The sequence below is a fragment of the Protopterus annectens genome, chromosome 5.part1 (genome assembly GCF_019279795.1).
Source record: "Protopterus annectens isolate FY-2018-M chromosome 5.part1, PAN1.0, whole genome shotgun sequence".
Taxonomy (NCBI): domain Eukaryota; kingdom Metazoa; phylum Chordata; order Ceratodontiformes; family Protopteridae; genus Protopterus; species Protopterus annectens.
Genome location: NC_056736.1, coordinates 576243183 through 576270812, shown reverse-complemented (window position 1 = coordinate 576270812; position 27630 = coordinate 576243183). Strand labels below are relative to the sequence as shown.

Sequence of the window (27630 nt, the reverse complement as noted above, 5' to 3'; positions counted from 1 at the left end):
CAGAAAAATGGAAGAGATTCTGTGCTTGGAACCAGGAACAAGACATTGACACGTGTCAGTATCCCTCATATTTTACAATACCTAACTGAGATGCTGAACAAAGGCCTTTCTTTCTCATCAATTAAGATTCCTGCCTCTGCCTTTTCAGACCATTACAATACGGAACCACTTATCTTTTCCCATACTTTAATAAGGCAGCACCTCAGAGGGGCCAAAAACATTAGGCCTCCAAGGAGAGGACCAATTCCGGCCTGGGACCTCAATTATGTTTTGGAAAAACTCACATTGCCTCCTTTCGAGCCAGCTTCAACAGCAAATATAATTTTTTTTATCCTGGAAAACAGCTCTACTCCTAGCAATAACCTCTGCAAGGCGAGTCTCTGAGTTACAAGCACTCATGGCTGTGGAACATTTTATCATTTTTCATCCAGACAGGGTTTTTCTGAGGACAAACCCTACATTCATGCCTAAGGTGGTATCCAGTGTGGCCCTCAACCAAACCATTCACTTGCCTACCTTTTTTCCAAATCCACAGAACAAGGGTGAGAAAATTCTGCATTCTTTGGACATACACAGGCAGTTACGTTTCTACTTGGACAGAACTAAAGCTTTCAGAAAGACTGAGCAACTTTTAGTGTCATGTGCTGCAGGATCACAATGAAAGGCTATCTCAAAACAGACTATTTCTAAATGGATAGGCCATTGCATCTGTTTCTGCTATTTTCAACATGGCAAATCAATGCCTAAGGGCATTAGGCCTCATTCCACCAGAGCAGCAACCTTCCTCAGAGGAGTACAAACCAAAGATATCTTAGAGGCTGCAACTTGGAGTTCAGTGCACACTTTCACAAAGCACTACCACTTATCTCTTTCCTCTAAGTCCAGAGCAGGCTTTGCCACTGCAGCTCTGCAGGGCCTCATAGCCTCTCCTAATCCTATTTAGCCCAGCCACCCATCCTCAGCTTTGGGATTCAACCCAAGAGTAATGACTGCAAGAGTGAAACACTATGAACATAGTACAGTTGTGTACCTACCATAAATGTAGATGTTAGAGTGTATTCACTGTTGCAGTCCAGGTTACCCACCCACCATCCCCCTTTTTCTTTGCTGGGACTTATCTGCACTTCTCTATCCTATACAACCTATTTGGTGTATTTGCTTGTAGATAAAGGAAATGTCATTTTTGTGCATGCATTTTTATTGGCGTATTTTTTTTTCAGCCTACCAATTTGGGGGCACCTGACATCTGGGGCAAGAAAAACTGAAGAAAATGGCGTTGGCTGCATCTTTTATACCCCTGGCGCACTGACGTCAGGGAAGAGGCGACAGCAACCGACGCCAGACGTAGACTTTGTAATTCTGGCCGACTGAGGGTAGCCTGCCAGCAGGATAACCCAAGAGTAATGACTGCAACAGTGAATACACTCTAACATCTACATTTATGGTAGGTACACAACTGTACTTTGTGTACACTTACCATAAATGTAGATGTTATAGTGTATTCACTGTTGCAGTCCAGGTTACCCACCCGCCACCCCCCCTTATTTTTGCTGGAACTTATCTTTACTTCTCTAATCTCTAATTTCAAAAAAAGCAACGGAGCTTTTTTTAAAGCTGTCTCTCTGTTAAACTAGTTTAACATAGCGAGACAGTTTGCAAAATGCAACAGAGATCCTGCTTTCTCCGTTGCTTTTTTTCAAAACTGTCTCGCTTTGTTAAATGGGTTTATCATAGCGAGACAGCTTTAAAAAAAAAAAGCAACAGAGATTCTCAGTTGCTTTTTTTAAAGCTGTCTTGCTGTGTTAAACCCATTTAACCTAGAGAAACAGTTTGTAAAAAGCAACTGAGTTCTTGCTTTCTCCGTTGCTTTTGCCTACAGCTGTGATGTACTGCGTAGGCATACGCATGCACAGTACATCAGAACTGCTACAGAATACCAGACAGCTGCGGAAGGGCAGCAAGGAGGCATTATACAATGCCATTATTTAAGAAAAGTAATTATTTTTTTTTCCTCAAATAATGTCATTGTATAATATCAATAACCCACTTCTGGGTGTGGGTAATGCTGGATTTACCCACGGTTGGCTTTGTTTGGCCACTCGGGCTTCGCCCCCGTGACCAAACCACACCAACTGTGGGTAAGTCCAGCATTACCCACACCCAGGCGTGGGTTATTGCTATATCTCATCATGGTTTGGTGTTTCCTACATTTTAATATCACTCTGGGACTATTTACAGGTTTTTAAATATTTTTATACATAATTTCTGAGTCTGATGACATGGTGTTTAGCATCGTGAAGTGATCTTGATTAGTCTGCCTTTAGGTATCCCACAGTGCAGTGCTTGTCTGTATTAAAAAAAAAATTACATCATGGCGGCCTCTTTCTTCCTAAAGCTACTGTCACTGCATTGATTTTACATGCATCCACTGCTGTCTCAGTTAGTTTTAAGTAACATTTCATGCCATTCAATGACTACTTAAAACACAAACAGTGCAAACGCCACTGCACAAACTTTCAAAGTGGTTTCTACTGCTGTTGCTTTTTCAGAATGGCTAAATTGTAGTTTTCTGTGACGTCTGAATTAGATTACTTCGACTCATCTCCTATTCCCCTTCACACCTAATTTCCCTAGCTGTCCGTGCGAAGGGTAATTTGAGCTGTTACCTGCAGTGATTGAAAGCTCACAGCAGGTGACTTGACTCATATACTCTTTCCTTGTTCTAGCCTTTTACTTTCTGTGTGGGTAAGGGAAGAACCAGGGAGCTGTGACATGGCAGCATGAATGGGTTTTTAGGACGGTCGTGGTGATGTCAGTTTGGGGAGGGAATTGACCAGAAAACTACCTGTATTCATTGGCCTTGATGACCTCAGTGAATTGGAGAAGGCCGCCAGCTTTCCCAGGGCAGGATAAACATTTTTTGAAAGTGAAAGAACAACAGTATGATAAGATGCTGCTCTGGTGGAGAGAAACGGTTCTAAAATATTTTAAATGCTGTATTCATTCATTGCAGTGACTGTAAATAGGGAAAAAAAGGACAGCGAAGTTGATCATTTAATAATAGAATCATGTTGTTGGCCTTTAAGTTGAAAAAGGGCCCTTGCAGATATCACCATATTTCTGCCCTTTTGATCACTTTTCTTGAGCTGGAGCAGCTTTATGTGCTAGTTCTGATCACAGTAATTTCTTCCGTAATTGCTGTGTTAAACCCATTTAACCTAGAGAAACAGTTTGTAAAAAGCAACTGAGTTCTTGCTTTCTCCGTTGCTTTTGCCTACAGCTGTGATGTACTGCGTAGGCATACGCATGCACAGTACATCAGAACTGCTACAGAATACCAGACAGCTGCGGAAGGGCAGCAAGGAGGCATTATACAATGCCATTATTTAAGAAAAGTAATTATTTTTTTTTCCTCAAATAATGTCATTGTATAATATCAATAACCCACTTCTGGGTGTGGGTAATGATGGATTTACCCACGGTTTGCTTGGTTTGGCCACTCGGGCGCCCCGTGACCAAACCACACCAACTGTGGGTAAGTCCAGCATTACCACACCAGGCGTGGGTTATTGCTATATCTCATCATGGTTTGGTGTTTCCTACATTTTAATATCACTCTGGGACTATTTACAGGTTTTTAAATATTTTTATACATAATTTCTGAGTCTGATGACATGGTGTTTAGCATCTTGAAGTGATCTTGATTAGTCTGCCTTTAGGTATCCCACAGTGCAGTGCTTGTCTGTATTAAAAAAAATTACATCATGGCGGCCTCTTTCTTCCTAAAGCTACTGTCACTGCATTGATTTTACATGCATCCACTGCTGTCTCAGTTAGTTTTAAGTAACATTTCATGCCATTCAATGACTACTTAAAACACAAACAGTGCAAACGCCACTGCACAAACTTTCAAAGTGGTTTCTACTGCTGTTGCTTTTTCAGAATGGCTAAATTGTAGTTTTCTGTGACGTCTGAATTAGATTACTTGACTCATCTCCTATTCCCTTCACACCTAATTTCCCTAGCTGTCCGAAGGGTAATTTGAGCTGTTACCTGCAGTGATTGAAAGCTCACAGCAGGTGACTTGACTCATATACTCTTTCCTTGTTCTAGCCTTTTACTTTCTGTGTGGGTAAGGGAAGAACCAGGGAGCTGTGACATGGCAGCATGAATGGGTTTTTAGGACGGTCGTGGTGATGTCAGTTTGGGGAGGGAATTGACCAGAAAACTACCTGTATTCATTGGCCTTGATGACCTCAGTGAATTGGAGAAGGCCGCCAGCTTTCCCAGGGCAGGATAAACATTTTTTGAAAGTGAAAGAACAACAGTATGATAAGATGCTGCTCTGGTGGAGAGAAACGGTTCTAAAATATTTTAAATGCTGTATTCATTCATTGCAGTGACTGTAAATAGGGAAAAAAAGGACAGCGAAGTTGATCATTTAATAATAGAATCATGTTGTTGGCCTTTAAGTTGAAAAAGGGCCCTTGCAGATATCACCATATTTCTGCCCTTTTGATCACTTTTCTTGAGCTGGAGCAGCTTTATGTGCTAGTTCTGATCACAGTAATTTCTTCCGTAATTGCTTGATCTAGTTTTATTGGTATTATGCTATGTGCATATCTGTAAGACCATTTTCTGGCAGGCTGGCATTCCATTAATAATATATTAATGCTGGAAGCGACAATTTTTCGAGACACTTGTTCAAAGAAATTGGTTATTAGAGTGCAAACAGTATGCCCTTGCTTGTTGGCTGGCTGTCAATTCTGAGACACCTTGGCCTGTCCTCAAAACTTTGTTACAGGGTTACTGAGGTTCTGGTGACTCCTTTAGGGCCACTTCAGCTTGAGTTTTGTTTTTAAATCCACAGCCCTGTCTTGCCCATTTACTTCCCTAGTCATGTCTTGCATCAAGCAGAGTCCATCTGTTTGATGCTTACTAGGAAGTTATTTTTGCTTTTGTTCTTTCAGTTTGCAGGTCAGGTGCTTGAGTTTCATAGTGCTGTTCCCATTTTGCTTTTGCCTGAGCAACTTTATACTACACTTCAGAGGTTTTCTGTGTGGCCTTTTTATATACCTGCAAGGTACTTTTGCCCCTGTTTCCACTACACAGTAGTTGATACTCCTTTTAAAGTCATCCTTCAAGTGCAGCTTGTCTGTGGCAGTAACGGTTTTCCAGGGGGGGTTGGTTTTATGGTGTTCTACCTTTTTTTTGAGACTTGTCAGTGAGACTTACTGATGATTGTGTGTGTGGTTATAATGATTAATGCACAGAGTAGCAATAAATAAAATCTGTACTGTCAATTTCATAAGTGTTTATTCTACACCTTTTATTACTGTTCATTGTTGGGTCAAAGGTGTGTAGATTTGTTTCTATAGGGTAGTCATCCTTAATTTGTTCAAACGTCCAGACTGCATGTCTGACCAGGTAATGTACATACAAGTATTCAGTTGGTAGTGGCTTATAGACTTGGCATTTCATAAACTCCCACAATATCCTCCTTTTTCGAAAACAAATGATTTTCCTCTATCTCGCGCTAGTATCTAAAGTGCTACTAATAGTCATTTTGTAACACCCTGTACTCTACGCACAAGCATACAAACATAATTTTCAGGTAGTGCTTTCAGGTATCAAAGTAGGCAAAGCTTTTTTATAATTTACGCTAAATATATTCACAGAAAAAGAGCCAAAAAAGCTTGTGAAGTACACTAGGGAAAAGAAATAGGTTCTGTTTGAATCTTTCACTGCTTTCAGTCATTGAAGTATAAAGAACATCTACTTGGCTATCTAAAAGTCTCCCAGACCTTGAGTACTTGGGGGGGGATTATGTGGTCTGCATTTCTGATGATGATGATGTATGTAGAATCTCCTCCAACAATTCTGTAGGCAGTTTTTCGGGATATTCCGACTGTGTTGATGAACTCTGATCTCTGTCAGTCCCTTGTGGAGATGCCTTTTGGGACCTCTATTTGCATCTCCCTTGATGCTTCTGAGTATCTGAGACAGGGAAGCATCATAAACCCAACTTGCATTTAATGAGACTTATTTTGAACAGATGTGTCCAGTTTCTTTTTGGCATCTTTCCCATTTCTGTTATGAACAAGGAATGACCTTTGCTTGTTCACATTACTTTTATAATAGTACAGTCTTTGCTTCTGTGTGAAACCTTGCTGCATTATTAATCTTGTGTATGTATGTGTATGTATATGTATATATATTAGAGATGGAAGTCTTATAAGTTGTTAATAGTAACTAGTTTGTCTAGGCTGATCTAACTTTAACATCCAGTAATCATTTTAATGTAGGAAGACTATTCTGTCTCTGACCTACCAGGTAGCAGTAGACCTACAGTTTGTTGTAGCAGTAGACCTACAGTTTGTTGTGAAGTATAAAGCCAAGTGTTAGTCACCATAACGGTCACTGTTGATATTCTTTGATTTTTTCATACGTTTTTCAAATGGTCCATACAGTCTTGTTGAATTTGCCGTTATACTGTGGATAGGCGAGTAGAAGTCATATGCTGACAACCATTGATGGAAACCTTTCTTGTACTTTCTACTTGAATACAATGAACTATTGTGCTTGTATCATGTATGGAATTCCATGCCTTGAAAATGTGTCTTGAAATGCAGTGATCAACCTCGTCTTGTAGTATCTTCTAATTTTTATGACCACAGGAAGGTAACTGTGGAATACTCAAGACTACTGTTGTCCCGAAATAGTGAGAGTGAAAGAAAAATGTGGATTTACATATACTAGATCAGAGATCATAGTGTCTTGGAGCTTAACTTATCTTGGAGAAAAAGGAAATCTGTGAAGAGAAGGACATCTACCATTATGGTAAGATTTTACACAATTGTACTATGTTCTTCCATATCACTGTTACAGTATTCATAACAGTAGGGAGAGTGCCAAAGCTCATGAAGAAACTTGGGAGGAGGAAGGACCAGCAGAGCCATCTAGGAAGCCATGAAGTATGGCCCTAGCAAAACCAGCTCTAGTTTGTAGTACTTGCTAAATGTGTGCACAGATGTTCAGGTTGCTGCCTCAAGAGTAGAGTTAGTATCCAAAGTCTTGAAAAAAAGCACAAGAAGAAGCCATATCCCTAGTAGAGTGAGCCTTAACAGAAAAAAGAAGGCTCTTTACTATGAAAAGAATAACAAAAGGAAATTGCTTTTGCGCTCTAAGAAGAAATAGTTTGCTTGGATACAGCTAATCCTGGGGGCCTAGGATGAAAAAAATGATTAGATTTCCTAATAGTCTTATCCAAATAAAATCTGAGTTGTCTATGCGCATCCAGTGCGTGCAGCATCATCTCATTGGCAGATTGTGGGGGTGGGGTGGGCAAATGAATAGACTGAGAACTCATTAACCACCTTGGGCACAAAAGAAGGATTTAGTATGGAAGGATGGCTTGTCCTTACAAAACGCCAAAAAAAACAAGGGCGTGAAGCTCAGACACCTGTCTGTCAGAAGTAAGGGCCAATAAAGGTACAGTCTTCCAAGAACAGTGTTGTATGGAAGCTGAAGCAGCAGGCTGAAAAGGAGCCAGAGTCAATTTTTCCAAAACAAAATTAAGATCTCCGGGAAGAGGAACAGGCTTCCTGGGAGGCCTAATATGAAGGACACCTTTCAGAAATTGTTTATCTTCAAATCTAGAACCCAAAGGAGGAGAAAAAGGCAGACAAGCAGAAATAGCTGATAAACCAAACATGCTGGAGGGATAGGTTCCTGACCTAGAGACTCCCCAGACTCTGGAATAGACTGCCCATACATGTCAAGCAGAGCGCCTCTTTGGCCCTCTTCAAAAGGAACCTTGATGATTGGATGGGAGAGAGGAAATTCACCCCCCGAGGATCACGTCATTCGCCCTGCTAGACAGGGGTCCAGGGAAGTAAATAGTGTGGGAAGAAATAGCCAGGGAATTGTTATGGCTAGGCTTGTATAGGCCCTAGGGCCGATAGGTTCATAGGTTGGAACTAGGCTAAGTGGGCCTTAACAGAAGAGTAGGCCAACCCAACATTGAGCAATTCACACAAATAGGACAGAACCAAAAGAACATCCACAAAAAGTGGATCCGTATTATGATAGACACAAAAACAGAAAACTTCTTCCATTTGGATAAATAGCATTTCCTAGTAGTGGGTTTCCTGGCCTCCTGCAGGACCTCAAGTATGTCCTCAGAAAAAAGGTGTCTATGTGGAATCAAACTACTGTCACCCACAGTGTCTGTTGAAAAGTGGACAGGTAGGGATGGATGAGAACTTGTCTTGTGTGCATAGGTCCACCCTGTGAGGTAACTTGTGATTGCCTTTGGCTAAATGCAAAAGAGGATGGAACTAATGCTGTTTCGTCCAAAATGGAGTCACCAACAAGATTTTGGGAGTATCCTGTTGAATTTTGAACAGGATGTTTGGAATGAGGGAAAGATGAGGAAACGCATAAAGAAACCTCCACTTCCAAGAAAAAAAGATAGGGTGTGCCCAACTTCCAAACCAGAGGACCTGGGACTCTGGTAAAAAATAGAGGAAGTTTGTTTAGAGAGGAGGCAAATAGATCTATTTGAAGAGTACCTCACTGGTGGACAATGTCCAGAAACGCATCCCTGTGAAGCATCCATTTGTGGAATTAAGGACCTGCTCAGAGTGTGTGCCAGCATATTTTGACCTCAGAAAATGTAAACTGCCTCAAGAGTCACTTGATATATTTGACAGCCAGATCCCCCACCAGGACCTTGTTCCTCCCTGTTTGTTTACATACCACATCACTGTGGCATTGTCTAAATACCTTGAGAGATTGAGAGGTCCTGGTGCGAAAAGAGGATGAAAAGCCTTAAGCTCCAGGAGAATAGCTTTCATCTCTTTACATTAATGCGCTGTTTATGTTGGAGGCAGCCACATCCCCTGCACCTTTAGAGAGCCAAAGGTTGCTTTCCCATCACTTGTCTGAGGCTTCTGTGAACAGCTCCTGAGACGGAAGAGGGAGATGAAAGGGGAGCCCTGGGGTTTGAAGCAACTGTTGAATCCACCAGTGAAGTTCCTCCTTGAGACAAGGAAGAAGAGGAACTACAAAGTCTAGGGAATGTGCATGTTGAAGCCAAACTGACTTCAGAAACCACTGATACTTTTTCATGTGTAGTTTGGCCAGAGGGAACATGGGGATGGTGGATGTCCTGAATCCTGGAGCTCTCAAACCCTGTGGCTTATGATGGAGGTCAGTGGAAGAAGAGTTTGGAAGAAGTGAATGTGTCAAGACCTTTGGAGGAGGCAGAGATGCCAGCATAGGTACAGTCTGAATACTGCATACCAGAAAAACATGGTGTTGAGAAGGATTCAAAAAAGATTTTTTGTAGTTTGTGCATCTCAGGCTTTGCAGAAGGGAAATGGCAAGATTTTGTAACGGGATCTCTGGAGAGGATGCCTAAAACACAAGGTCATCCAAGTAAGGCAATACTTGACCCCTGAGTCCTGCAAAAAACAATCACAGAAGCTAAACATTTGGTGATTTCCCTTGGGGCAGTAGAGAGGCCAAAGGGCAAAGCAGAGAACTGAAAATGCTAGGAAGCAACAGAGAAATGTAAAAAAAAATCCTGAAAAGGGGATGAAGAGGGATGCAGAGGTTAGCATCCTTGAGATCTAGAGAAACCAGAAAAGCCTGAGGAAGCAACAAAGAAACACAGACTGAAGGGATAACATTCCAAAGGAGGGTACCTTCAGAAAAGTGTGCAGGTGAGAAAGATCCAGAATGGGTCTCAAGTGCCCTCTTTCCTGAAGACCAAAAGCATTCTGGAATTAGACCCCTCCCCCTTTAAGCAGCTGGAATCTCTTGAATAGTTCCCAGAGTCAAGATCCTGAAGCACCTCTGGAAAAAAGCTCAGGTGTTCTTGAGGTGGCTGAGGAATGCCCATGAAATAGGGAGAGATTTCCAAACCATGAAATACCCTTGATGAATGAGGGAAATCTTGGGTTATGCTTACCCTGGCAGGAAGAGACCAAGAAAGACTAAGAGAGGAATGTGCCTGCGAAGAATCTGGTAGTCAGCACCTGTCCCCCCATCCCCCCCAGGAAAGGAAAGTTTGAGCAGCTGGGGTTTGAGTCAAATTAGTTTGGGGAACCCTCCTACCACCTTTCTTTCCTTTGAGGAGGACGAGACTGCCTTCTAAAAAAAGCTGGTTTAGTAGGGTAGATTCTCTGGAGCTTATTCACTGGTGAAACAAATGTTTTGGATCCTGTAACTTCTTGCCCCACTTCTGCAGGGACTTGAGCAAATCAGCTGCAGCAGCACAAAAACACTTGTCCAGAAGAGTATTTATCAATTTTACCTCTATCATCAGGCAGAGGTTGAAGCCATAGCCAGGAATATTTCCTCAACACAGAGCCAGAAGCAGCAGCCCTAGAAGAATAATCTGCTGCATCATAACTACATTTAATGGAATGGTGAGCTGCCTGGTGGAAAAGCCCTTAACGGAGACAAGGCAGAGAAGTCTTGCCCTCAGAATCAGGAAGATTAAAAATAACCTGAGAAGCCTGAGAAAGGAGATGCAAAACCATATCTGGTCATATGAGTCTTAATATTAACAGTCTGAAAGGCTAGGGTGGCTGAAGTATAAACCTTTTTACCCAGCCTTTTCCATGATCCTACTGTCCTTACCAGAAGGAAGAAGCTTAGCTGAGGGCAGTAATTTAGAAGGGCTGTTGGATGCCACAGAGACTACCAAAGGTTCGGCAGATAAACACTTGTAAAGGAATTTGCAGCCATCAGGCAATTTATTAAACCAGTTTGGTTTCTTAGGAATAGGGGGCTGAGAGTCTGGGGCCTGAGAAGCAGAATAGAAAGCGTCCAGTAAAGCAGCCAAAACAGGAGGAATATCAGAGTGGCTAGGAGACTCTTATTTGAAGGAGCTCGTATATCCTCTGCTCTTCAGACACTTGAGAACAATCCCATTTAAAGAACACAATCATCCTGGCAATGGTATCCCCAAAAGAAATCTTCTGAAAAGGGATTCAGGACTAGTAGAGTCCTCTTCCTCAGAACCATACTCCAGAGGGGAAGAAATCTGGGTAGAATAAGCAAAGGATTTCTTATCTTAAGAGGAATCCTGAGCTCTTGAGAGGGGAAGATGACCAAGGAGGAGCCAGGACAGAGACCTCCTGAGAAGACTTCAAGGCCATAAGACCGTTTGAATAAGCCATAAGTAAAATCCATTCACTTTGAGGGTCTTTAGGAGCAGAACAAACATGTTTTGTCTTTTTTTGTTTCTTTTAATGGGGACGTCCACCTTATGAAATGTAGAGGGCTCCATTGTCGGCCTACACTCATTCTTAGTCAGGACTTCTCCCCACCAGCGTCTGAGGAACTCCCTAGGGCCTTCGGTGATGATCAGGTGTGGTTCCCCTTGAACATCTGAAATGGATGCCTGCAAAGCTTCTAAGGACATGCGAGCAGCCGGATCTTTGCCAGTTTTCTAAAACGGTCATGACAGAAGAATCCTCCAGGAACTGGGTGAACCTCCAGGCTTTCATCAGCCTCGAGAGAGATGTCTGATGTAGGAGGCACAGCCGAAGAATCCGACCTGACTTTTTTAGCCACCTTCTTCAAAGATGGCTGACCCTCAAGCCAGGAAGTCTCATCCACAGCATCTTTCACTAAAAGTTTTAGATTCTGTTTTTTGAGATTAATAGTGAGGGATGAAAGACTACTATGTAAGGTCTTTGGTGCAAAAGCCTGACAAATCGTACAGGACTTAAAATCGTGAGAGGCAACTAAACAAAACAAGCACTCTTTTTGGCAGTCTTTATGGGGAATCTGCCTCCCACACTGCCATTTACCCTGTCTGGATGACATGAGACCCCTCAACATTGCAAAAGTAAAAGCAAAAAGAAGACTAGAAAAAAAAAAAAAAAAAAAATTCCTGAATGGGGCATTTAATCAAAACATTTAGGTGCACCAGCAATGACTTGGGTGATCAGCGATGACGTTTGAACTGGTGGCAAAGTAGTTCTGAGGATGCTACATCCGACCAAACCTTTATGCCCTACACTACCTGAGGAGCATAAGGATAATGTACGGCTTACCTTAAAGCAACCTAAACCACTTTCACACCCTGCCAAGGGCAAAAGGTATGCCAGACCTGACACACAATCCATGGGCAGAGGCACAAAAGCAAGTTTCATCCCTCATGGACATGAGGGCCATTCAGCGAGTACCACAGCAAGAGCAGGGACAAGGATTTTACTTGAGACTTTTCTTGGTACCCAGAAAGGACCAAGCCTGGAGACCAATACTGAAACTGTCTATTTTAAACCCTTTTCTGGACGTTCCAAAATTCAAAATGTTGACTCTGCAGCAGCTTCTGCCCATGCTGGCCAAGAAGGATTGGCTTGTAACTTTGGACTTTGCGACATTTAGGTATGCCTCTATCAGACAATCTTGCAGAAGATACCTCAGATTCATAGTTGGTTCAATGCACTACCAATTCTCTGCACTGCCCTTTGGCTTATCTACTGCGCCTGGGGTATTCACAAAATGCCTGGCACCAGTAATTGCATTTTGCAGACAGAGGAATTCAGATATAGCCTTACTTGGACGACTGTCTTGTTCAAGCAGAGAACAAGGACATTCTACTAAAGCATCTGGCGTTTGTAAAAAGATTACTAATTTGCCTAGGGTACACGGTAAACGAAAAGAAATCAAAACTAGTACCCTCTCAAGAGATAATATTCCTGGATGCAAGCTTAAATACAACTGCCCAGACGGCTTATCTCACGCCAGACAAAGGCAACCGACTTCTTATTTCAAAATGTTGGCAACAAAGACCCAGTTATCTGCAAGAAAAATTCTGCAGGCTTTGGGCTTCATGGCATCCTGCATTCTGCTAATTCCATATGCCAGACTGCATATGAGGAAACTACAATGATATCTAAAACTTGTTTGGGCGCAACATTGCCACAGCCTGGAAATATTAATTACCCTCATTCCCTGCCTGCAACAGGAGTTTTGATGGTGGGCACAGGCCTGTCACCACAACAAGGGACAGCTATTCACTTTACCCACAGCCAGGCAGACACTAACATCGGATGCATCAGATTATGCCTGGGGGGGGCCCACATGGCCGGAAAATGTATTCAGGGCACATGGCCAGCAAGCCAGATGAATCTTCATATCAATCAAAAAAGAGATGCTAGCTGTTCAAAATGCCCTGACAGCTTTCAAGGATCTATTTCATCCAGGACAACGACTGATAAAGACGGACAATACTACAATCATGTGGTACATAAATGAGCAGGGAGGCACACATTCCTACCCCCTCTGCAGACAAGCCATGACTTTGTGGCACACAGCATTGACTTATCAAGTTCACCTGCAAGCACAATTCCTGCCAGGAAAGATGAATACTCTGGCAGACGAACTAAGCAGAAACCTCATGGATCCCCACGAGTGGAAACTGGATCCTCAAGTCTTCAGCATGATAACAAGGAAATGGGGATGCCCAGACATGGATCTATTTGCCTCCCCTCAACTGACAACTACAGAGATGTTCATCATGTTACCCTGCTGCAGTCATCACACTTGGGTTATCCTGCCATCAGGCGGTCCCGCAGTCGGCCAGAGTTCCAAAGTCTTGGTCCAGCGTAGGTTGCTGTCGCTTCTTCCCTGATGTCAGTGCGCCAGGGGTATATAAGAGGCATCTGACGCCATTTTCTTCAGTCTTTCTTGCCGCACAGTGCCCGAAGCAGAAGCAGTTCGCAAGTGCCGGTCGGCCGACACCTGAGATTTTCGAATCGAATTTCAGTCAGAAGTCTTCAATAAAGCAAAGTACCCCGTTGAGGAACCTTTTCTTGCCTCAGTCCGATGTCAGAAAAAGTTAACAATTGCATTTCCTTGTAGGAAGCAAATACCTCATAAGGACTTCCATTCTTATTGTATTCCTTGCCTAGGCCCAGACCAAGATGTCACAGATTGTCGGTTTTGTGCTAGATGTCCTTCAAGGATGCATCTGCAGTCATAACATATGGGTTGTCCTGCCTCAGGCAGCCCTTCGGTCGGCCGGATTCCAAAGTCTGGGTCTGGCCTCAGCTGATGTCGCACTTTCCCCGATGTCAGAGCGTCTGGGGTATAAAAGCATCAGCCGACGCCATTTTCCCCAGTCTTTCTTGCCGCGCGTTGCCCGAAGCAGAAGCAGTTCGCAAGTGCCGGTCGGTCAGATCCTGTGATTCAGCTACCGAAGACTTCGAAAAAGCTAAGTACCCCGTTGGGGACTCTTTCTTGCCTCAGCCGATTTCAGATAAAGTAAATAATTGTTTAACTTGTGGGAAACAAATACCTCATAAGGATTTCCACTCCTACTGCCTCCCTTGCTTAGGCCCAGACCACGATGTCTCGGCCTGTTCAGCCTGTGCTTCCTTCAACCGACGAACTCTTAGACGTCGGTCGGAGTTTGCAGAGGAATTTTTTGGGGCTAATTTTGCATATAAAATGCCGTTGGAGACTCCAACATCGCATTTGATGAAAAAACGGAAGGACAAGGACCGACACTTGCGGCCCGCAGTTTCGGCTGAAACCACGGTAAGGCCTTCCGCGAGTGTCTTGGTTTCGGCCGAAACAGAGTCCTCGGAGCTTCCTTAATCCGAATCCACTCAACCGACCACCGCGGCCCTGGAGGCCCCGACTGAGTCGGCTACTGAGCTGCCTACCGAAACCAGTGTCCAGGAAATGTCCGACACCATACCTGTGGACAAATCTACTCCTGCACGTGGGGCAGCTAGACCCCCTCCTTCCATGTCCATTAAGGCCTTTTCCAGGGCTAAAGCTGCTAAACTTTCTAAAGCTTTGCCTCCCAAGCCCTATCTCCCAGAGGCCTTCTTCCATTTCTCAGATCCTCAGCCTTGCAGAGGATCTTATTTCTTTAATTAGAGGTTCTCAACCTCACCCGGACAGGGCCTCTCACCCACCACCAGACAAAAGGCCCAGGACTGAGCCCTCTGACCCACACTCTTCAGATGAGTCCACGGATGGATCTGACTTGTCAGATCACCAGGAGGAGGCTTATTTGCCCTATGAGGATTCTGATGCTGAAGAATCTATCCCTTCGGCCTCCCCTCCTGAAGAGTTTTCTTTTGGTGAGACTCTACACTCCATGAGAGAGCATTTCCAATGGCAGGGTCAGGAATTCTCTGATTCTAGAAAGAGATTAAGGACCTTCTTGCATTTGCCTCAACATAGGCCCTTAGCTATACCTCCTGTTTTGAATGTAATTGATGATGTGTACAATGATGTTACTACAGCCCCTGATACTCTCCCTCTGGCACCTGCCAAACCTGATAGATACTACAGGGTCCCGGATTCTCATTTTCATCTGTATAATGCTCATTCCGCAGACCCAGATACTATTACTCAGGGCCCTAAAGGGGTTGCAGCTGCCACTGCCAAAAATCCTCTACCTTCTGAAAGAGAGTCTAGAGCTTTAGAAAGATGGGGAAAGAAGGTATATACTTCTGCAACTCTTTCTGTCAGGGCATTAAATTGTCAATTTCATATGTTACAGTACCAAGAGTATTTGTTAGATGCACTGAATAAGAAGCTTTCTTCTTCTGAACCCCTTGACCGTAAATACCATCAGGATTTGGTACATAACTCACAGCAGGTTAGTAATCATTTCTTAAAGTGTGGTTATGATGCACTGGAGGCTTCATGTAGGTCAGCTATGACTGGGGCAGTTATTCGCAGGCATGCCTGGCTGAAGGAACAATCTTTGCCAGAGCATGTTAAAGCTAAACTCCTGGATGCTCCAATGGAAAAACAAAAATTATTTGGCTCCTCGGCTCAGGAGGTCTTAAAGTTTGAAGAAAAGGCAAAATCTGTGCAAACAGTTAAGGATTTTCTGCAAGTACAACCACCGAGATTCAGCAGAAACTGGCCTACTAAGAATTGGTCCTTTCCAGACTCGGACAGAGCCCAGAGAGGCAGGAACAGGCGCCCCAGAGGTAGAGGGCAATCTAGGGGCTCCTACAGAGGCCGTCAGTGGCAGCCTACCAACCAGAGAGGTAGTGCAGCAACAACAACTTCTACACAAGGACAGACTTGATGACTTTACTCTGATTCCGCCTACCAGGACTCAATTGAAAGCACCCTTGGGCGGAAAGCTTGCTTTATTCTCAAAAAACTGGCATTATATTACAAGGGACACATGGACACTGCAAATAGACAAAGGATACAGGTTCCACTTCCACACTTTGCCAAGAAGAAATGGAATGCCAAACCTGCCACCAAATCAGAGGGCAGAGGCTTTAAAGCAGATCAACAACTTACTTCAAATGAAAGCCATAGAAAAGGTACCACTTTCAGAACAAGGCCAAGGATTTTACTCCAGACTATTCCTTGTCCCAAGAAAAGAAAATCAATGGAGGCCTATTCTCGACCTGTCCGCACTGAATACTTACCTCATTGTGCCAAAATTCAAGATGCTGACCCTTCAGCAACTTCTTCCCATGCTGGGCAAGGAGTCTTGGCTGGTGACTCTAGATCTCAGAGGCATACCTGCATGTCCCTATTCGACCAAGTTGCAGACGACACCTCAGATTTCTTGCAGGATCAGAGCATTATCAATTCTCAGCATTGCCCTTTGGCTTATCTACTGCGCCCAGAGTATTCACGAAATGCCTGGCATCAGTAATTGCACACTGCAGACTTCAGGGGATTCAAATCTACCCATATCTGGACGACTGCCTACAAGCGGACAACAAGAAGAATTTGATAAAGGACTTGGCCTATGCCATCCACCTACTACAGGCCTTGGGATACACAGTCAACATCCAAAAATCAAGACTTGTTCCATCCCAAAGGATAACATTTTTGGGTGCAGATCTGGACACAACCACCCAAATGGCCTTTCTCACAGAAGAAAAACAAAAACAACTTCCGGACTACTTAATGAATCTGACAAGACAAACTCTGCTAACTGCAAGGAAAATCCTGCAGGCCCTGGGTTACATGGCATCCTGCATAATTCTGATACCACAGGCCAGACTGCATATGAGAAAATTACAATGGTACCTAAGGAGTGTATGGTCTCAGCACAGTCACAGTTTGGAAACTTTGATACCAATCATTCCTTGCCTTCAAAAGGAATTCCTGTGGTGGGCTCAAGCCTGCCAGTCCAACAGAGGGTTGCCTTTCAACAAACCAAAAACAAAACAAACCATCACCACGGACGCTTCAGACCGAGGATGGGGAGCACACATGGAGGGCAAATGTATCCAAGGCTTATGGTCCCAAGCACAGCTGCGCATGCACATAAACCAAAAGGAAATGCTAGCAGTGATACACGCAATCGAGGCCTTCAAACCTTTCCTGCATCAAGGCCACCTGTTAATAAGGACAGACAACACCACGGTCATGTGGTACATAAACAAGCAGGGAGGTACACACTCATACCCTCTATGCAGGCTGACTTTGAATCTATGGGAACTATGCCTGAAACTCTATATCCAACTACAGTCCCAGTTCGTGCCAGGGAAAGAAAATACACTGGCAGACAGCCTAAGCAGAACTACCATGGATGCACACGAATGGATGCTGCACCCAGACATCTTCCAACTCGTAACAAAAGCATGGGGAAAGCCGGAGATAGATCGCCTCCCCCCTCAACCATCAACTGAAGACATTCTGCTCAAGAACATACCACCCACAAGCTTGGAGGGTGGACTCCCTCTCTTTCATCTGGAAAGCTCTAAAAGTATATGCCTTCCCACCTCTCCCATTAATGTCCAAGGTTTTACTGAAGATCAGGGCGGAACAGCCAAGAGTGATTCTGATAGCTCCAGACTGGCCAAGGCAGCACTGGTATCCATTATTGAGGAGCATGTCACAGGCGAAACCATGGCCTCTCCCCCTATGGCCTCTTCTTCTGACGCAGAACAATTTCAAGATAATGCATCCCAACTTGAAAACATTGCAGCTAACTGCCTGGAAAATTGCTTAACTCTCCCTCAAAATATTTCATCACAGAGAGTAAAGGACATTATTATGGAAGCTCGCAGGCCTTCCACAAGGAAGACATACTCAGCTAAATGGAAAAGATTTCTCATTTGGAACACAACAAAAGGCTTAGATGTGACAGTGGCAAGCATGACACATATTCTGGAATACTTAGCAGAATTGTTCCACAATGGCCTGTCCTATTCTTCCATTAAGATTCATGCCTCTGCAATTTCAGCAGAATACAATGTGAATCCACCTATCTTCTCGCACCCTCTCCTCAGGCAATTTCTGAGAGGGGTCAAAAACATCAATCCTCCAAGAAAACCCCCTTTACCTGCTTGGGATCTCAACTTTGTGCTGGAGAAACTAACACTTCCTCCCTTTGAACCAGCAGCATCGGCGGATCTACAGTTTCTGTCTTGGAAAACTGCATTCCTTCTGGCCATAACTTCAGCAAGAAGAGTATCTGAGTTACAAGCTTTAATGGCAGTACAGCAATTTCTTATCTTTCATCAGGACAGAGTTTCACTAAGAACCAATCGTACTTTTATGCCAAAGGTGGGTATCTAGGGTATCCCTGAACCAAGCTATTCACTTGCCTACTTTCTTCCCAAATCCACAGAATAGAGGGGAAAGACTTCTACACACCCTGGATATACACCGACAACTACGCTACTACTTGGACAGAACTAAAAGTAGCAGAAAGACTGACCAACTCCTTGTAGCATATGCAGCTGGGGTACAAGGAAAAGCAATTTCCAAACAGACAATTTCAAAATGGATAGGAAATTGCATTAGCTTTTGTTACGCCTTTCATGGAAAGACAGTTCCTGCAAACATCAGGCCTCATTCCACAAGGGCCACAGCCACCACTACAGCCTTCCTAAGAGGGGTGGCTACCAAGGACATTTTAGAAGCTGCTACATGGAGCTCCGTGCATACATTTGCCAAACATTACAATTTACCTTTACACTCCAGATCCAGAGCAGGTTTTGCTACTGCAGTCCTGCAGGGGATCTTAACTACACCATCTTTTTCTTAGTACCTCCTCCCCCAGAATGGCTATGGCATTCTACCAATATGTTATGACTGCAGATGCATCCTTGAAGGACATAGTACAGTTTTGTACCTACCATAAATGTAGATGTCCGATAGGTATGCATCTGCAGTCAGGGTTACCCTCCCTCCTTCCCCTCTGTGGTATTCTTAGGGTACTTACCCCTCCATTAGCTAGCTGGGGGATCTATTATGGTGTATTTGTTTGTGTATATATATATATATATATATATATATATATATATGTATATATATATATATGTATATATATATATATATGTATATATATATATATATATGTATATATATATATGTATATATTTTTTGGAAAATGTTTGGAATTTTACTGCATTCCTCCAAATTTGGCCTTCCTAGAGGGCACCTGGCATCTGGGGCAAGAAACACTGAGGAAAATGGCATCGGCTGATGCTTTTATACCCCAGACGCTCTGACGTCAAGGAAAGTGAGACATCAGCCGAGGCCAGACCCAGACTTTGGAATCCGGCCGACCGAAGGGCTGCCTGAGGCAGGACAACTGCAGATGCATACCTATCGGACATCTACATTTATGGTAGGTACAAAACTGTACTGTTTAATAAACGAACTATCAAACACCGTTTTGACTTCGCACATTACTTTGGTAGGAAATTTAATTATATCATGCCATCAGAGCAGCCGACAACCGTCATGCATAAAAAACGCGAGGATAAGGACAGGCAGCCTAGAACCAAGCCAGACTCCGAGGCCTCTGCTGGACCTGTCGCTGATTCTCCGGTTTTCAGTGAGGTGACTACGCAGCCCCTGATGACCGCAGAATTGGAACCCCAGACAGCTTTGGATTCTCAAGCGGAGTGTACTAGGCCGTCGCAGCCATCTTCATTAGGCCCTTCAGACACCGGAGATCCCGGTGCAGTAGAAACACCTTTGGTTGCAGAAGGTGTCTTCAAACCGACTACACTCACCATTAAATCTTTTATGCTAAGCTTAAAACTCCATTAAAACCAAAAAAGACTGTACATCAGTCTCCAGTTCAAGGCCCCATACCTAAGAAACAGATGCTTAAGATGGCTGAAGATTTGATTACCCTAATGAGAGGTTCCCATCCCCCTCCAGATAAAAGGCCAAGACAAGAGGAGGATTATGCTTTCTCTGACCAGGTTTCAATTTCTTCAGATTCTTCTGAGGAACAGGATTACTCTTTTCACCCTTATGAAGACTCTGATGCTGAAGACTCTATTCCCTCAGCATCTCCCCCTGAAGACTACTCCTTTGGGGAAACTTTACATACCATGAGGGAACATTTCCACTGGGAAGGCCAGGACTACTCTGATTCTAAGAAAAGGCTCCGAGAGATGTCCTTCAAGGATGCATCTGCAGTCCTTACAAATGGGTTGTCCTGTCGTCAGGCAGCCCTTCGGTCGGCCGGATTCCAAAGTCTGGGTCTGGCCTCGGCTGGTGTCGCACTTCACCCGACGTCATAGCGGCAGTTCTTTGGGTATAAAGGCATCAGCTGACGCCATTTTCCTCAGTCTTTCTTGCCGCGTGGCGCCCGAAGCAGAAGCTGTTCGCAAGTGCCGGTCGGTCAGAACCAGAGATTACTACTACAAGTACCGAAGACTTCTAAAAAGCTAAGTACCCCGTTGGGGACTCTTTCTTGCCTCAGCCGATGTCAGAAAAAGTGAATAACTGTTTAAATTGTGGGGAAACAAATACCTCGTAAAGATTTCCACTCTTACTGCTTACCTTGCTTAGGCCCAGACCACGACGTAGCAGCTTGCCTAGCCTGTGCTTCTTTCAACCGACGAACGCTTAGACGTTGGTCTGAATTTGCTGAAGAGTTTTTCGGCTCCGCTTTTGCTTACATTATGCCGTCGGATACTCCGACTTTGCAAATTTCTAAAAAACGCAAGGAAAAGGACCGACACTTGCGGTTTCGGCCGAAACCGCGGTTAAGCCAACCGCGAGTGTCTCGGTTTCGGCTGAAACAGAGTCCACGGTTCTTCCTTCGGCCGAAAGCTTGCCACTTACCGAGGCCTCGTCCAGCTTGGCTGAATCTGCTACTGAAATCCCACCTGCAGGTTCTCAGGATTTATCAGATACTATCCCTTTGGATATTGCTACCCCTGCACGTGGAGCTGCTAGGCCTCCTGCATCCATGTCGATTAAGGCCTTTGCCAAGGCTAAAGCAGCAAAAACTACCAAAACTCTGCCTGCTAAGACTCCCTCTCACAGGCCCAGTTCTAGTTCACAAATGCTTAGTCTAGCAGAGGATCACATTTCTTTGATCTGGGGATCCCAACCACATCCAGACAGGGCCTCTCACCCACCTCCAGAGAAGAGGACTAGAGTAGAGCCCCCTGAGCCAGTCTCTTCAGATGGCTCCTCTGATGAATCAGATAATTCAGACCCTCCAGAGGCCCCTTTTTCTCCTTATGAGGACTCTGATGAAGAAGAGTCCATTCCTTCTGCCTCTCCGCCTGAGGAATTTTCTTTTGGGGAAACCTTGCATGCTATGAGGGAACAATTTCAATGGCAGGGCCAGGATTTTTCAGACTCTAGGAAAAGGCTTAGAACCTTTTTGCATTTGCCACAGCATAGGCCTTTAGCCATTCCTCCAGTACATACTGTTGTGGATGATGCTTTTAATGCTGCTTGTACTGCTCCTGATTCTCTTCCTCCGGCCCCCTGCTAAGCCAGATAGGTACTACAGAGTTCCGGACACACATTATCATTTGTATAAGGCCCCTTTTGCAGATCCCGAAACTATCTCCCAGGGACCCAAGGCTGTAGCAGCTATCTCTACCAAAAACCCCCTCCCCTCTGAAAGGGAATCTAGGGCCTTAGAGAGATGGGGTAAAAAAGTTTACACTTCTGCTACTCTTTCAGCTAGGGCCTTGAACTGTCAATTCCACATGATTCAGTATCAGGAATTTATGTTAGACCAGTTAACTAATAAACTGTCCTCGGATGAACCATTAGACAAAACATCTGTACAGGAAATGGTACATAACATTCAGCAGGTCAGTAATCATTCCTTAAAATGCGGCTATGATGCACTGGAGGCTTCCTTTAGATCAGCCATGACTGGCACAGTGATCAGAAGACATGCATGGTTAAAAGAACAGTCCTTACCAGACCATGTTAAGTCAAAGCTCCTAGATGCTCCCATGGATAAGCTCAATTTGTTTGGCTCCCCTGCACAGCAGGTGCTGAAGAAGGTGGAAGAGAAAGCAAAATCTGTTCAGACAGTCAAGGATTTCTTGCAGGTCCAGCCTCCACGGTTTAGCAGGAACTGGCCTTCCAAGAATTGGTCCTTTCCAGACACCTCCAGAGCTCCGAGAGGCAGGAATAGACGCTTAAGAGGCAGGGGTCAATACAGAGGTGCCTACAGGGGACGTCAGTGGCAGACTAACAACCAGCGAGGTACAGCCACAGATCCAGCCACCACCACTTCCACAGGACAATCCCAGTGACTTGGCTCTGGCACCGCCTACCAGGGAACAACTAGAGGCACCCTTAGGCGGGAAGCTAGCCTTATTTTCAGTAAACTGGCATTACATCACAGGAGACAAATGGATTTTACAGACAATAGACCAAGGTTACAGGTTTCACTTCCATACTCTACCAAGGAAGAGAGGAATGCCAAACCTACCTCCAAATCAGAAGACAGAAGCTCTAGAACAAATAACTCACTTACTAAGGATGAGAGCTGTAGAAAGGGTACCATCTATGGAACAAGGGCAAGGATTTTACTCCAGACTTTTCCTGGTACCAAGAAAAGAAAACCAATGGAGGCCTATTCTTGACCTGTCCGCTTTAAACACATACCTCATTGTTCCAAAATTCAAAATGCTGACCCTACAGCAGCTTCTTCCCATGCTGGGCAAGGAGTCTTGGCTGGTAACTCTAGATCTCAAGGAGGCATACCTGCACGTCCCCATACGACCAAATTGCAGAAGATACCTCAGATTTCTTGCAGGATCAGAGCATTATCATTTCTCAGCATTGCCCTTTGGCTTATCTACTGTCCCCAGAGTATTCACGAAATGCCTGGCATCAGTAATTGCTCATTGCAGGCTTCAGGGAATTCAAATTTACCCTTACCTGGACGACTGCCTGTTACAAGCGGACAACAAAAACAAATTAACAAAAGATTTGCAAAGGGTCATTCATCTACTACAAGCCCTGGGATACACAGTCAATATAAAAAAGTCAAGGCTGATACCATCCCAAAGGATAACTTTCTTGGGTGCAGATCTGGACACATCAAAACAAATGGCATTCCTGACAGTAGAAAAACAGGAGCAACTCCCTTTCTACTTCATGGCATTAACAAAGCAGAACCAGCTAACAGCAAGAAAAGTCCTGCAAGCTCTCGGTTACATGGCATCCTGCATAATATTGATTCCACATGCCAGACTACATATGAGAAAGTTACAGTGGTACCTAAGGAATTTATGGTCTCAGCACAAGCACAGCCTAGAAACCCAAATTCCAATAATTCCATGCCTGAAGCAAGAATTCCAATGGTGGGCTCAGGCCTGTCAAACAAACAAGGGACTGCCCTTCCACAGCACTCAACCAAGCCAGACCATCACAACAGACGCAGCAGACCTCGGTTGGGGGGCACACATGCTGGACAAGTGCATACAAGGCTTATGGACTCAAGACCAGCTGCACCTATACATAAATCAAAAGGAAATGCTGGCAGTAAAACTGGCAATTCAGGCATTCAGACCATTTCTTCGACAGGGCCAACTGCTGATAAGGACGGACAACACCACAGTTATGTGGTACATCAACAAACAGGGAGGCACACATTCATACCCTCTATGCCGGATGGCAATGGACCTCTGGAATGTGGCACTGAGCTTCAACATTCAGTTACAAGCAATTTATGTGCCAGGAAAAGAAAATATACTAGCAGACATCCTAAGCAGAACTACCACGGATGCCCACGAATGGATGCTGCATCCGGACATCTTCAAAACCATTACAAGGAAATGGGGACTACCAGAAATAGACTTATTTGCATCCCCACACAATCACCAACTGAAAAAATTCTGCACAGGGACGTACCACCCACTTGCTTGGAAAGTGGACTCCCTATCTTTCAGTTGGAAAAACCTGACAGCATATGCATTCCCACCTCTTCCTTTGATGCACAAGGTGCTATTGAAGATCAAAGAAGACCGCCCAAGGATCATCCTGATAGCTCCAGACTGGCCAAGGCAACATTGGTACCCATTACTGAGGAGTATGTCTCGGGAACAAATATGGCCTCTGCCCCTAGTTCCTTTGCTGTTAACACAGAACAACTTCAAAACCCTGCATCCAAGCCTAAAAACAATGCAGCTGGCTGCCTGGAACATTGCATAAGACAAAATAACCCAGATTTATCTCAAAGGGTTAAAGACATTATCTTGGAGGCTCGCAGACCCTCAACAAGAAAAAATTATTCAGCAAAATGGAAAAGATATCTCATTTGGAGTACAGCAAAAGGAGAGAATGTGTCACTGGTAAACATAGCTAACATCCTGGAATACTTGGCAGAGCTCTTCCACAACGGCCTGTCCTATTCTTCCATTAAGATTCATGCATCAGCTATTTCAGCAGAATACAACTTGGATCCTCCAGTCTTCTCTCATCCTCTGCTCAGGCAGTTTCTGAGAGGAATTAAAACTGTAAAACCACCTAGGAAGCCACCATTGCCAGCATGGGACTTGAACTTTGTGCTAGAAAAGTTGACACTACCTCCTTTCGAACCAGCAGCAACAGCAGAATTACAATACTTATCATGGAAAACTGCTTTCCTGCTTGCAATCACTTCAGCAAGAAGGGTTTCTGAGCTACAGGCATTAATGGCAGTACAGCCCTTCCTGATCTTCCATCAAGATAGTGTCCATGAGAACTAATCCTACTTTTATGCCAAAGGTAGTCTCCAGGGTATCTTTAAATCAAGCTATCCACCTACCTACATTCTTCCCCAACCCACAGAACAGGGGAGAAAGACTGTTGCATACCTTGGATGTACATAGACAATTACGTTACTACCTGGACAGGACCAAGAGCAACAGAAAAACTGACCAGCTACTGGTAGCATATGCAACAGGAATGGAAGGAAAAGCAATTTCAAAACAGACAATCTCTAAGTGGATAGGAAATTGCATTAGATTTTGTTACTCCTACCATGGGAAGAAAACTCCAGAAAACATCAGGCCTCACTCTACAAGGGCTACAGCCACTACCACAGCTTTTTTACGAGGAGTGGCTACCAAAGACATTTTAGAGGCTGCTACTTGGAGCTCCGTGCATACATTTGCCAAGCATTATAATTTACCTTTATACTCCAGATCCCGAGCAGGTTTTGCCACTGCTGTTTTGCAAGGGATCTTAACTACACCATAATCTTATTTCTCCTCCTCCCCCAGTTTGGCTATGGTATTCTACCCATTTGTAAGGACTGCAGATGCATCATTGAAGGACATAGTACAGTTTTGTACCTCCCATAAATGTAGATGTCCGATAGGCATGCATCTGCAGTCAGGATTACCCACCCTCCTTCCCCTCTATGGTACTCCTAGGGTATTTGCCCATCTTGTAGCTAGCTGGGGGAATCTATTATGGTGTATTTGTTTGTATATATGTACATACATGCTTATTTTTTGTTTGCTCTCTACTATTTAGAACCATTTGCATTTATCCAAATTTAGCCTTCCTAGTGGGCACCTGGCATCTGGGGCAAGAAACACTGAGGAAAATGGCGTCGGCTGATGCCTTTATACCCGAAGAACTGCCGCTATGACGTTGGGTGAAGTGCGACACCAGCCGAGGCCAGACCCAGACTTTGGAATCCGGCCGACCGAAGCGCTGCCTGACGACAGGACAACCCATTTGTAAGGACTGCAGATGCATGCCTATCGGAGATCTACATTTATGGTAGGTACAAAACTGTACTTTCCTTTTACTACCCCAGCACAGACTACTTGCTACCCCTCTAGTTTTGCACATTATGGATGATGTTTAATACAGACTCTGTACCTCCTGCTCCAGCCAAACCAGACAGATGCTACAGAGTACCTGACTCGCACAAATTCCTTTATAAAAGCCCTGTTGCTGACCCAGAAACAATTTCCCAGGGTCCCAAAGGGGCTAAGGCTTCTATGGCTAAAATTCCTGTACCCTCTGAAAGGGATTACAGAGCCCTAGATAGATGGGGAAAGAAGGTATACACCTCAGCTACTCTGGCTATGAGAGCATTAAATTGTTTCACATGCTGAAATATCAGCAATTCCTAATGTCTCAATTAACACAAAAAAAAAAATGAGCACACATACTGAACAGTTTGAATTCAAGGAAATGCAGGATCTGTTGCATGCAGCTCAACAGGTGGGCACACATGTACTTTACAATGTGGATTTGATTCATTGGAAGATTCCTGCAGAGCAGCTGTTACTGGGTCTGTCATACGTAGACATGCTTGGTTAAAAGAACAAACCCTGCCTAATCGAAGCAAAATTATTGGATGCACCTTTACAGCAGGATGTCTTATTTGGTGTCAAAGTAGAAGAGGTTTTAAAGAAAATGGAGGATAAGGCAAAGTCTATGCAGACAGTCAAGGATTTTTTTTACAGGTACAACCCCCTCGTTTCAACAGAAATTGGCCAACAAAAAATGGTCCTTTCCAGCTTCTGACGGATCACAGAGGGGCAAATACAGATGCCCAAGGGGCAGAGGTCAGTCACAAGGCCCTTACAAACCTCGCCAATGGGGTGCTGCTACCCAGAAAGGAGGAGAAGGCAGGTCCCAAGCTAGCAGAAGACCATGACCTAACCCTCAAACTACCAAGCAAATCTCTCTTGGCAGCTCCCTTGGGAGGAAAATTAACACTTTTTGCAGACAACTGGCACATCATCACAAACGACAAATGGGTCCTAAACATTGTCTCACAAGGATGCAGATTCCACTTTCACACCTTGCCAAGGATAAAAGGAATGCCAATCCTGCCACCAAATCAATGGACAGAGGCACATAAACAAATTACAGCTCTCATGGACATGAGTAAAATCCTTGTCCTTGCTCCTGTGTAGGTACCTGTTGAATGGCTCTCAAGACTCTTTCTAGTCCCCAGAAAGGACAACGCATGGAGACCCATTCTAGATCTTTCAATTCTGAACACCTATCTGCAAGTACCAAAATTCAAGATGCTAACACTACAGCAGCTTCTTCCCATGCTGGGCAAGAAGGCTTGGCAAGTAACGTTGGATCTCAAGGAGGCATATCTGCATGTCCCTATCAGACAAAATTGCAGAAGATACCGCCGCTTCATTGCAGGTTCAACCCATAATCAATTGTCTGCACTGCCCTTTGGCTTATCTACTGCACCCTGGGTCTTCACAAAATGCCTGGCACCAGTAGTTGCATACTGCAGACAAAGAGGAATTCAAATATACCCATACCTGGACGACTGCCTTATTCAAGCAGAAAGCAAGGACATTCTTTTAAAGCATCTTGCGCTTGTCAAACACCTTTTAAGTTGCCTGGGGTACACAGTAAATGAAAAGAAATCAAAACTAGTGCCCTCACAGAACATAA

At 44.2% G+C, this 27630-nt stretch overlaps 1 protein-coding gene across 2 annotated transcripts in view; it reads left to right on the top strand.

Moving 5' to 3' along the window:
* Positions 1–27630, top strand: part of ZMYM2 (zinc finger MYM-type containing 2) — a 2217537-nt gene that overhangs the window by 182616 nt on the left and 2007291 nt on the right. The window lies entirely within an intron of this gene.